The sequence below is a fragment of the Arachis hypogaea genome, chromosome 1 (assembly GCF_003086295.3).
Source record: "Arachis hypogaea cultivar Tifrunner chromosome 1, arahy.Tifrunner.gnm2.J5K5, whole genome shotgun sequence".
Taxonomy (NCBI): domain Eukaryota; kingdom Viridiplantae; phylum Streptophyta; class Magnoliopsida; order Fabales; family Fabaceae; genus Arachis; species Arachis hypogaea.
In genome coordinates, this window is record NC_092036.1 from 69,405,632 (window position 1) to 69,417,652 (window position 12,021).

The following is a 12,021-nucleotide window of genomic DNA, read 5'->3' on the forward strand; positions in this document are numbered from 1 at the left end:
GGGTTCAACACACTTTACCTCAAAAGAAATAGGATCCTGGTAAATTCCTAATTCCCTATACCATAGGCACCATGACCTTTGAGAAGGCTCTATGTGACCTGGGGTCAGGCATAAACTTAATGCCACTCTCTATAATGGAGAAACTAGGAATCTTTAAGGCATAGGCTGCCAAATTCTCATTAGAGATGGCAGACTGGTGGACGAAATTGTGATCATCAATGTTGTACTTTTTGTTATTGTATGGAATCATTATAATGGCTCTTTGCTATGTGTGGACACAATTCCGTTCAACTAACCAGCAAGTGTACTAGGTCGTCCAAGTAATAAACCTTACGTGAGTAAGGGTCGATCCCACAGAGATTGTTGGTTTGAAGCAAGCTATGGTCATCTTGTAAATCTCAGTCAGGCAGATTATAATTGATTATGGATTTTTGAATAATAATAAATAATAAGCAGGAAATAAAGATAAATAACATAGGATAGAAATACTTTTGTAAATTAATGGTGGGAATTTCAGAAAAGCGTATGGAGATACTGTGCGCTTTCTTTTTCTACTTTCCTACTTCTTCCTTCAACCCTTCTTACTCCTTTCCATGGCAAGCTGTATGTAAGGCATCACCGTTGTCAATGGCTACATCCCATCCTCTCAGTGAAAAAGGTCCAAGTGCTCTGTCACAGCACGGCTAATCATCTGTCGGTTCTCAGTCAGGTTGGAATAGAATCCCTTGATTCTTTTGCGTCTGTCACTAACGCCCAGCCTTCAGGAGTTTGAAGCTCGTCACAGTCACTCGATTTCGAAATCCTACTCGGAATACCACAGACAAGGTTAGACCTTCCGGATTCCCATGAATGCCGCCATCAATCTAGCTTATACCACGAAGATTCTGATTAAAGAATCCAAGAGATATGCACCCGGCCTAAGGTAGAACGGAAGTGGTTGTCAATCACACGCGTTCATAGGTGAGAATGATGATGAGTGTCACGGATCATCACATTCATCAAGTTGAAGTGCAACGAATATCTTAGAATAATAGGAATAAAGAGAATTGAATAGAAACAGTAGTAATTGCATTAAAACTTGAGGTACAGCAGAGCTCCACACCCTTAATCTATGGTGTGTAGAAACTCCACCGTTGAAAATACATAAGTGAAAGGTTCAGGCATGGCCGAGTGCCCAGCCCCCATGAAGGTCTAAGGACTAGGCGTCCAGAGATGTCTAATACAATAGTAAATTATCCTATTTATACTAGACTAGCTACTAGGGTTTACATGAGTAAGTAATTGATGCATAAATCCACTTCCGAGGCCCACTTGGTGTGTTTTTAGGCTGAGCTTGATCTATCCACGAGCTGAGGCTTCTCTTAGAGTTGAACGCCAAGTTGTAACGTGTTTTGGACGTTCAACTCCGGGTCATGACGTGTTTCTGGCGTTTTACTCCAGACAGCAACATGGAACTGGCGTTGAGCGCCAGTTTACGTCGTCAATTCCCGAATAAAGTATGGACTATTATATATTTCTGGAAAGCTCTGGATGTCTACTTTCCAAAGCTGTTGAGAGCGCGCCATTTAAAGTACTGTAGCTCTAGAAAATCCATTTCGAGTGCAGGGAGGTCAGATTCCAACAGCATCAGCAGTCCTTTGTTAGCCTCCTTATCAGAGTTTTGCTCAAGTCCCTCAATTTCAGCCAGAAATTACCTGAAATCACAGAATAACACACAAACTCATAGTAAAGTCCAGAAATGTGAATTTAACATAAAAACTAATGAAAACATCCCTAAAAGTAGCTTGAACTTACTAAAAACTACCTAAAAACAATGCCAAAAAGCGTATAAATTATCTGCTCATCACAGACAAATCCATGAAAAAGGCTTATGGATAGGTAGAGGACATGCTAGTAAAGGTCAAAGGCCTTTACATCCCTGCTGATTTCATAATCCTAGACACTGGGAAGGATGAGGATGAATTCATCATCCTTGGAAGACCCTTCCTAGCCACAACAAAGGTTGTAACTGATGTAGACAGGGGAGAGTTGATCCTTCAATTGAATGAGGACTACCTTGTGTTTAAAACTTAAAGATCTCCCTCTGTAACCATGGAGAGGAAGCAAGAAAAGCTTCTCTCAATGCTGAGTCAAACAAAGCCCGCCCAGTCAAACTCTATGTTTGGTGTTGGGAGGCCACAACCAAACTCTAAGTTTGGTGTTGAACCCCCACATTCAAACCCTAAGTTTGGTGTTGGGAGGTCCCCACAATGCTCTGAACATCTGTGAAGCTCCATGAGAGCTTACTGTCAAGCTATTGACATTAAAGAAGCGCTTATTGGGAGGCAACCCAATTTTATTTATCTATGTTATTTTCTTTTTTTTTTAAGGTTGATGATTATGTGGAGTCACAAAAACAACTACAAAAATCAAAGAAAAAAATCAAAAACAGCATTAAAAAAAACACACCCTGGATGAGCAACTTACTGGCGTTTAGTAAGGGTAGCAGAATCGGCATTTAACGCTCAGTCTGGCACCATTCTGGGCGTTAAACACCATAAACAAGCACCAGACTGGCGTTAAACGTCAGAAACAGACTACAATCTGGCATTAAACACCAGAAATAGGTTGCAGCCTGGCGTTTAACGCCATGAAAGGAATAAAAGCTGGCTTTTAATGCTAGAAACAAGCAAGCAATCTGGTGTTAAACGCCAAGATTGCACTGTAAGGGCATTTACACGCCTAATAGGAGCAGGGATGATACATCCTTGACCCCTCAGGATTTGTGGATCCCACAGAATCCCCACCTACCCTCCCACAACACTCTTCCCCAAATACCCCTCACCAATCAACTCATTCACTCTTCCCCATCACCTCTTCACCAATCACCTCCATATCTCTTCCCCAAAAACCCCACCTACCTCACTTTCAAATTCAAACACTTTTCCCTCCCAAACCCAACCATAATGACTGAATCCTAACCCTCCCCTCACCCCTATATAAACCCCTCACGACTCCTTCATATTCACACAATACATACACCTTTCCACCATCTTGGCCGAATTTACTTCTCCTTTCTTCTTCCCCTTCTTCTTTCTTTTGCTCGAGGACGAGCAAACCTTTTAAGTTTGGTGTGGTAAAAGCATTGCTTTTTGTTTTTCCATAACCATTTATGGCACCTAAGGCCGGAGAAACCTCTAGAAAGAGGAAAGGGAAGGCAAAAGCGTCCACTTCCAAGTCATGGAAGATAGAGAGATTCATCTCAAAGGTCCATGAAGACCACTTTTATGAAGTTGTGACCTAGAAAAAGGTGATCCCTGAGGTCCCTTTCATGCTCAAGAAAAATGAATATCCGAAGATCCGACATGAGATCCGAAGAAGAGGTTGGAAAGTTCTTACCAACCCCATTCAACAAGTCGGAATCTTAATGGTTCAAGAGTTCTATGCCAATGCATGGATCACTAGGAACCATGATCAAAGTATGAACCCGAATCCAAAGAATTGGCTTACAATGGTTCGGGGAAAATACATAGATTTCAGCCCAGAAAATGTAAGGTTGGCGTTCCACTTGCCAATTTTGCATGAAAACGTACGCCCCTACACCAGAAGGGTCAACTTTGATCAAAGGTTGGACAAAGTCCTCAAGGACATATGTGTGGAAGGAGCTCAATGGAAAAGAGACTCAAGAGGCAATCCGGTTCAATTGAGAAGACCGGACCTTAAGCCCGTGGCTAGAGGATGATTGGAGTTCGTCCAACGCTCCATTATTCCTACTAGTAACCGATCTGAAGTAACTGTAGATCGGGCTATCATGATCCATAATATCATGATTGGGGAGGAAGTGGAAGTTCATGAGATCATACCTCTAGAACTCTACAAGGTGGCTGATAAGTCATCCACCTTGGCAAGGTTAGCCTTTCCTCATCTCATTTGTCACCTACGCAATTTGGCTGGGATGGACATAGAAGGAGACATCCTCATTGAAGAGGACAAGCCCATCACTAAGAAAATGGTGGAGTAAACAAGAGAGCTCATTCATGGACCAACTAAGGGTGGAGTACCATGAGCACTCCATCATTCTCCATGAGACTAGAGAAGATCAAAGAGCTATAAGGGAGGAGCAACAAAGGCAAGGAAGAGACATTGAGGAGCTTAGGCGTTCCATTGGTTCTTCAAGAGGAAGACGCCATTCTCACTAAGGTGGACTCATTCTTTAATCTCCTTGTCTATCTATTTTTCTGTTTTTGATTTTTATGCTTATTGTGTCATCTATGTTTGTGTCTTCATTACATGATCATTAGTGTTAAGTGACTATGTCTAAAAGCTATGAATAATTCCATGAATCTTTCACCTATCTTAAATGAAAAATGTGCTTAATTACAAAAGAATAAGAAGTACTTGGATTTCAAATTTTATCTTGAAATTAGTTTAATTATTTTGATGTGGTGGCAATACTTTTTGTTTTCTGAATGAATACTTGAACAATGCATATTTTTTATAGTGAAGTTTATGAATATTAAAATTTTTGGCTCTTGAAAGAATGATGAACAAAGAGAAATGTTATTGATAATCTGAAAAATCATGAAATTGATTCTTGAAGCAAGAAAAAGCAGTGAAAAAAAAGTGGCGAAAAAAAAAAGAGAGAAAAAGATAATTGAAAGCAGAAAAAGCCAATAGCCCTTTAAACCAAAAGGAAATGGTAAAAAGGATCCAAGGCATTGAGCATTAATGGATAGAAGGGCCCAAGGAAATAAAATCCAGGCCTAAGCGGCTAAATCAAGCTGTCCCTAACCATGTGCTTGTGTCATGAAGGTCCAAGTGAAAAGCTTGAGACTGAGTGGTTAAAATTGTGATCCAAAGCACAAAGAGTGTTCTTAAGAACTCTGGACACCTTTAACTGGGGACTTCAGCAAAGCTGAGTCACAATCTGAAAAGGTTCACCCAGTTATGTGTCTGTGGCATTTATGTATCCGGTGGTAATACTGGAAAACAAAGTGCTTAGGGCCACGGCCAAGACTCATAAAGTAGCTGTGTTCAAGAATCAACATACTTAACTAGGAGAATCAATAACACTATCTAAAATTCTGAGTTCCTATAGATGCCAATCATTCTGAATTTCAAAGGATAAAGTGAGATGCTAAAACTGTTCAGAAGCAAAAAGCTACTAGCCCCGTTCATCTAATTGGGACTAAGTTTCATTCATATTGTGAGATTCATTATATATTCTCTTTTTTTTATCCTATTTTGTTTTCCATTTCTTGGGGACAAGCAACAATTTAAGTTTGGTGTTGTGATGAGCGGATAATTTATACGCTTTTTGGCATTATTTTTGCATAGTTTTTAGTATGATTAAGTTAGTTTTTAGTATATTTTTATTAGTTTTTAAGCAAAATTCACATTTCTAAACTTTACTATGATTTTGTGTGTTTTTCTGTGATTTTAGGTATTTTCTGGCTGAAATTGAGGGACCTGAGAAAAAATCTTATTCAGAGGCTGACAAAGGACTGCTGATGCTGTTGGATTCTGATCTCTCTGCACTCAAAATGCCTTTTTTGGAGATACAGAAATCCAAATGGCGCGCTCTCAGTTGCATTGGAAAGTAGATATCCAGGGCTTTCCAGCAATATATAATAGTCCATACTTTGCCTGCGTTTAGATGACGCAAACTGGCGTTTAACGCCAGCTTTCTGTCCTATTCTGGCGTTAAATGCTAGAAACAAGCTTCAAAGCAGAGTTAAACGCCAGAAACAAGTTACAAACTAGCGTTTAACTCCAAGGAAGACCTCTACATGTGAAAGCTTTAATGCTCAGCCCAAGCACACACCAAGTGGGCCCGGAAGTGGATTTCTGCATCATTTACTTATTTCTGTAACCCTAGTAACTAGTTTAGTATAAATAGAACTTTTACTATTGTATTAGAGATCTTTGATCAGTGTTATGCTATCTTATACTTTTGTGGAGGCTGGCCATTCGGCCATGCCTGGACCATTATCACTTATGTATTTTCAACGGTGGAGTTTCTACAGACCATAGATTAAGGTGTGGAGCTCTGCTGTTCCTCAAGTATTAATGCAAAGTACTACTGTTTTCTATTCAGTTCATGCTTATTCTTGTTCTAAGATATTCATTTGCACACAAGAACTTGATGAATGTGATGATTATGTGACGCTCATCACCATTCTCACTTATGAACGTGTGATTGACAACCACTTCCGTTCTACATGAAGACAAGCTTGAATGTATATCTCTTGGGTTTCTAATCAACGATTCACATCGACTCCCCTCTGACAATGGGGCATCTGAATATGAGATTGGAACCTCCGTGGTATAGGCTAGAATTCATTGGCAGCATTCTTGAGATCTGGAAAGTCTAAACCTTGTCTGTGGTATTCCGAGTAGGATCTGGGATGGGATGACTGTGACGAGCTTCAAACTCGTGACTGTAGGGCGTGGTAACAGACGCAAAAGGATAGTAAATCCTATTACTACAGGATCAAGAACCAACAGCTGATTAGCCATACGATATCTGTACATGGTATTTTTCATCCGAGACGAGCAATCCGACAGTTGATAAGCCGTACATAAACCATAGAGGACCGTTTTCACTAAGAGGACAGGAAGTAGCCATTGATAACGGTGACACCCAACATACATCTTGCCATAGAAAGGAGTATGAAGGATTGGATGAAGGCAGTAGGAAAGCAGATATTCAAAAGGGATAAAGCATCTCCATACACTTATCTGAAATTCTCACCAATGATTTACATAAGTATCTCTATCTTTATTTTACGTTTTATTTATCTTTTAATTATTAAAACTCTATAACCATTTGAATCCGACTGACTGAGATTTATAAGGTGACCATAGCATGCTTCAAGCCGATAATCTCCGTGGGATCGACCCTTACTCACGTAAGGTTTATTACTTGGATGACCCAGTGCAGTTGCTGGTTAGTTGTGCGAAGTTGGGAAAAAGAGTTGTGCGTACCAAGTTGTTGGCGCCGTTGTGTATCACAATTTCGTGCACCAAAAGTCTTACAAGGACCCGAGTTGAGGTATCAAAAAATAGAAAAATTTGCATATGCCTGGCATCCAGGATGCTCCAACCTTATTTTCAGGCTCACACCATAAGAGTCCAAATGAACCAGCCCATGAAGCAAAGCCTTTAGAAAATAGACATTGTGGGAAGAATGGTCCAATGGGCTAGAGAGTTATTCGAGTTCGGCTTGAGATACGAAACTCGGACAGCAATTAAATCCCAATGCCTTGCTGACTTCTTGGCAGAATACACAAGCAACAAAAATGAAGCCTCTACGATCTGGAGCCTTTATGTGGATGGATCCTCTAATAAAGTCAGAAGCGGCGCTGTTATCATCTTAGTGAGTGATGAGGGGACTCAGATAGAGGTCTCCCTGAAGTTTGAATTCTCTGCTTCCAACAACTAGGCCGAATATGAAGCCTTAATTGCAGGCTTAAAACTTGCCAAAGAAGTCGGTGCGACCAAAGTAATAGTCTTCAGTGACTCCCAAGTAGTAACTTCTCAAATCAATGGAGAGTACCAGGCAAAGTATCCTAATATGAAAAGGTACTTGAAAAAAACACTTGAGCATCTTAGGTAATTTCTTGAAACTGAGGTCAGGCACAAAACTCGAGAACTCAACAGCAGAGCTGATGCCCTCTCTAAGTTAGCAAGTACCAAGCCTGGAGGAAATAATAGAAGTTTGATACAAAAGACTCTCCAGGAGTCCTTAGTTATGAAGACAGATAACAAACTGGACATTCTACCTGTTTCGGGCTTAAACCTCACATGGATGACCCCTTTAGTCAAATATCTGAAATTCGACATTTTTCCCGAGGAACAAAAGGAAGCCAAGAAACTTCGGAGGGAAGCACAGAACTACATTTGGTATAAAACGTCCTTTATAAAAGAGGGATACCTACATCATTGTTAAAGTGTGTTCTAACTTCTAAAATAGAGAAAGTCTTAGAAGAAGTGCACAATCACCTCGGATCAAGATCTTTAGCCAGGAAGGTGATTCGAGCTGGGTTCTTCTGGTCAACCTTGCAAAAGGATGCCACCGACTTCATTAAAAAATGCCAACTATGTCAGATGCATGCCTATTTCCATGTCCCTCCCCCTTAAGAACTCATTAGTATAACCTCTCTATGGCCTTTTTCAAAATGGGGATTAAACTTACTTGGGCCTTTTCTCCAAGTGCCTGGACAGGTCAAATACCTCATCGTAGGAATAGACTACTTCACTAAGTAGATAGAGGTAGAGCCATTAGCTACTATCACAACGCAAAGAAGTCGAGAATTTTTGTACAGAAATATAATTACTCGGTTCGGGGTCCCACACTTCATCACTACAGATAATGGTACTCAGTTTACTGACTCCACATTTAGGAATTTGGTATCCAGCATGAAGATAAAACAACAATTCACATTAGTGGAACATCCCCAAGCTAATGGACAAGCAGAAGCAGCCAATAAAGTCATACTAGCTAGACTAAAGAAAAGGTTACAAGAAGCGAAAGGAGCTTGGGTAGAAGAACTTTCACAAGTCCTATGGGCTTATAGAACAATACCTCACTCCACGACTAGACAAACACCCTTCCGACTTGCATATAGAATAGAAGCCATGATCCCAATAAAGATTGATGAGCAAAGCCCAAACGGTGAGATTTTATGATGAAGTCAAATACATTCAATCCCAAAAAAGAAGAACTCGAGCTCCTCCCAGAGGTCCGAGAGCAACCCCAGATAAGAGAAGCAGCGCTAAATCAAAGAATGTTGGCTAGATACAACAAAAAGGTTGTACAAAGAAGCTTCACCACAGGCAACCTGGTCCTGATAAGGAATGATATAGGGGTGAACAAGTCGGGAAAAGAAAAACTCACTGCTAACTGGAAAGGACCTTATAAGATCTCAGACATCTCAGGCCATGGCTATTATAAAGTGTCCAATCTGAACAGAGCCGAGCACCCCAGGTCGTGGCATGCATGAAATTTGAAAACATATTATAGCTAGAAGTGTGCTCTGTTTCTTGATGTATTCTTTTTCCCGACTTCATGGTTTTTTTCCCGAGAAGGATTTTCCTGAAGGGGGTTTTAATGAGGCATCAAAGCAGGGGCTAGGAGCAAGAACTTAATTCCCTTAGTAGCAAAAGAATTTCTTGTAACATAGGTTTTTCTTAATAAACAATATTCCTTTTTAAATTCCATTATTATCTTTACGACACGCATCGACTTAAACTTGAAAAAACACAAAAATCTGTTGCCAGACCTACATGGTCGGTAAGATAAAGCGACGAGGTACAAGTCGGTGTAAAGAGGGTATGAAGGACGATCATATAAAACTCGAAAATAAATGACTTATAAGTCGGTGAACGCCCGAGCAGAACAAAATACATCGCAAAATAGCCTAAGTTACAAAAATGACTTAATAACAAATTAAGTTAAGTGCTCGCACTAAGCAGTGAAAAAGGAAAATCCTTAGAAAGCCTAAGCTATGGACAATCTAAAGGCTGTCACAAAAGCCTTTTGAAGAGCCTAACAGAAGAGAAAATTCAACATGCAAGCAAAGCATAGTGAAACCCCTAGGGCCAAAATTCACTGATGCAAAAAACCCTTTTCCTAAAAAAGGCAAACATGACTACTTTGTTAGAGTCCTATCAAAAAAGGACCAATATTCAAAAATAAAGCAAAAGAGTCATTAAAGTCCTTTTCAAAGGACCAAAATCAACAACTGACATATTAAAGATGTTCATAAACATACATAAAAATGTTTATAAAAAGGTCCTACAAATCAGGCCTTAGCAAAAATATCAAACAGGGCCAGGCAAAGGATTCTTGTCATGAGCTAGAGAGGAACTGAGGTCATCAGTAGAAGTCAGGGGATTCTCCTCGATATGAGGTGCTTCTAGCTGAGAGGAAGAGCTCGGAAGCAAGTCCTCGAAAGCAGCAACTTCTAGGGGAGGGGACTCAATCAAGCACTGCCCAGCAGTCTTAAGTTCAAAATCAGTAGGAAGGCGAGGTAGAAAGACGATCTCCCCATCAATCACAATCTTGTCAAGGTGAAGGGGAGACAAGTCGAAGTCAGGGGCAAGAACCCGAACGTGGTTCTTCAAAACTTCAAACACTTCTTCAGTCCCCTCAGCAACTGACTCTTTCAAATCAATGTAATCCTCCCTGAGATGATCCATTTGTCTCTTAATCTCCAAGTTCACCCTGAAGACCCTGACATAGTTCTCTTCAGCCTTCTTCAATAACCCCTCTGCTAGAGCACATGAAGCCGCATACTCCCTCTCCCTATCCCGAGCCTTAAAGAGCTCGGCCTCCAAGCTTATTTTCTTCTCTTTCAACCCCTTCTCAGCCTCCCGAAAAGTGGCCATCTCGGCCTGAAGGGCCTTCAAGAAATGTTGAGTAGCATTTAGAGAAGCCTTCTCAAACTCTTTAAGGAGGGTAGAGCAGACTCCAACAGTCCGGATCTCCCCTCAGATTAAGACTTTAAGGTGATTTTTGATAGAAACATCATCCATAGCAATAAAGTTATGAGGAAGGATGTGCCTCTCTCAAAATTTCACCCCATTAAATCCAGCGTCATCAATACTAAGGACGCTAGATTCCGATGTCTTCCTCTTTTTAGAAATTGGTTTCGAAAAGGGAGGAACTAAAGGAGTAAGAACTAAAGAAGGACGTGGAAGAGGAGGACGAAGAGGAGGGTTTACTGACTTGCTCTGACAGGATGTCCCCGAATCAGACTTAGCTGGGGAGGAGGTATTTGACTTGCTACTCTCCTGAAGCTGAGCAGCTCGGGCACGAGCGTTGCTTTTTGCCTCTTGAACCTTTTGATAAGCCTTCAAACCACTTTTCATTTTTTTCTACAAAAGAAAAACTAGGCATCAATAAACAAGTTAGAAAATAGAGTTAAAGGTATCTGAAAAGCAATAAAAATGATCTAGCTCTGTACGAACATAACTCAGAGTCCCGAGAAGGAACTTTTTGGTATCTAGGTTTGGAGCCCGTCTCCAAGCCTCTCTGAAAAACTCAACTATTGCCTCCTTAACCTCATTTAAGTCTGCCAGATTATATTTCTCGACAGAGGCAGCCTCTATCCAGTACAACGAGAAACGGGGCTCATTATTCTCAGTCAAAAAGAATGGGTGATGACCCTCAATCCCACGGACTTTAAAGAAGAAAATTTTTGAAATCATGGAATGACTAGTCGAAGATAGAAAATAATTTCCGACCTTGAATTGCTTGGAAGGATACCACTGTTGCTTATTTTTATTTGAGGTAGAACTAAAAGGTTTGGTAATATGGAATAAAAAGAAAAATATCTTTAAAGAAGTTGAAAAATCAAGCTCACGACTCACAAGCTGGTAGATCTTCATAAAACCCCAAGAATTCGGGTGCAGTTGAGAAGGAGTGACTTTACAATAAGAAAAAACCTCAATTTCAAAATCATAAAAGGGAAATGTCACCCCAAGTCGGGTGAACAGGCAATCATACATGAAAATAAATTGTGACTCAGAATCAATAGCTCGACTAAAACAAACCCTGTCTTTAGGGTCAAGGGCAACCAACTCATATTTCACCTCATCATCTTTAGAGCTACAAAGCCTATGGTGTTTGTGAAACTCATCTACAAAAACACTATCTACCATAGGAACAGCACAAAGAACTGAAGAGTCTACCCATCTCAAACTGAACAGCACTAGTCTACTCATACTGGACTAAAACCTTAGAGATATTTTTGTATATTAATTTTTTTTAGAATTAAAATGTCCGCTTTTAAAATTCTTAAGTATTGATTCGGATAATTACACTAGCTTTTTTACCACTTCATGATTGGTTTTTATTGGGTCCTCCATTATTTTTTACTCCTTTTCTATCTTTTATCTCATCTATTTTATTAATTGAATTGTTTTACCAATTTTGTTCTAGCATTTCCAATTGAAAAAAAAAACATATATATTAAAAATTTTAAAAGTTCTTCTTTATATAAGCAATAATACATTTTGTAGCACTTCTATTATTTG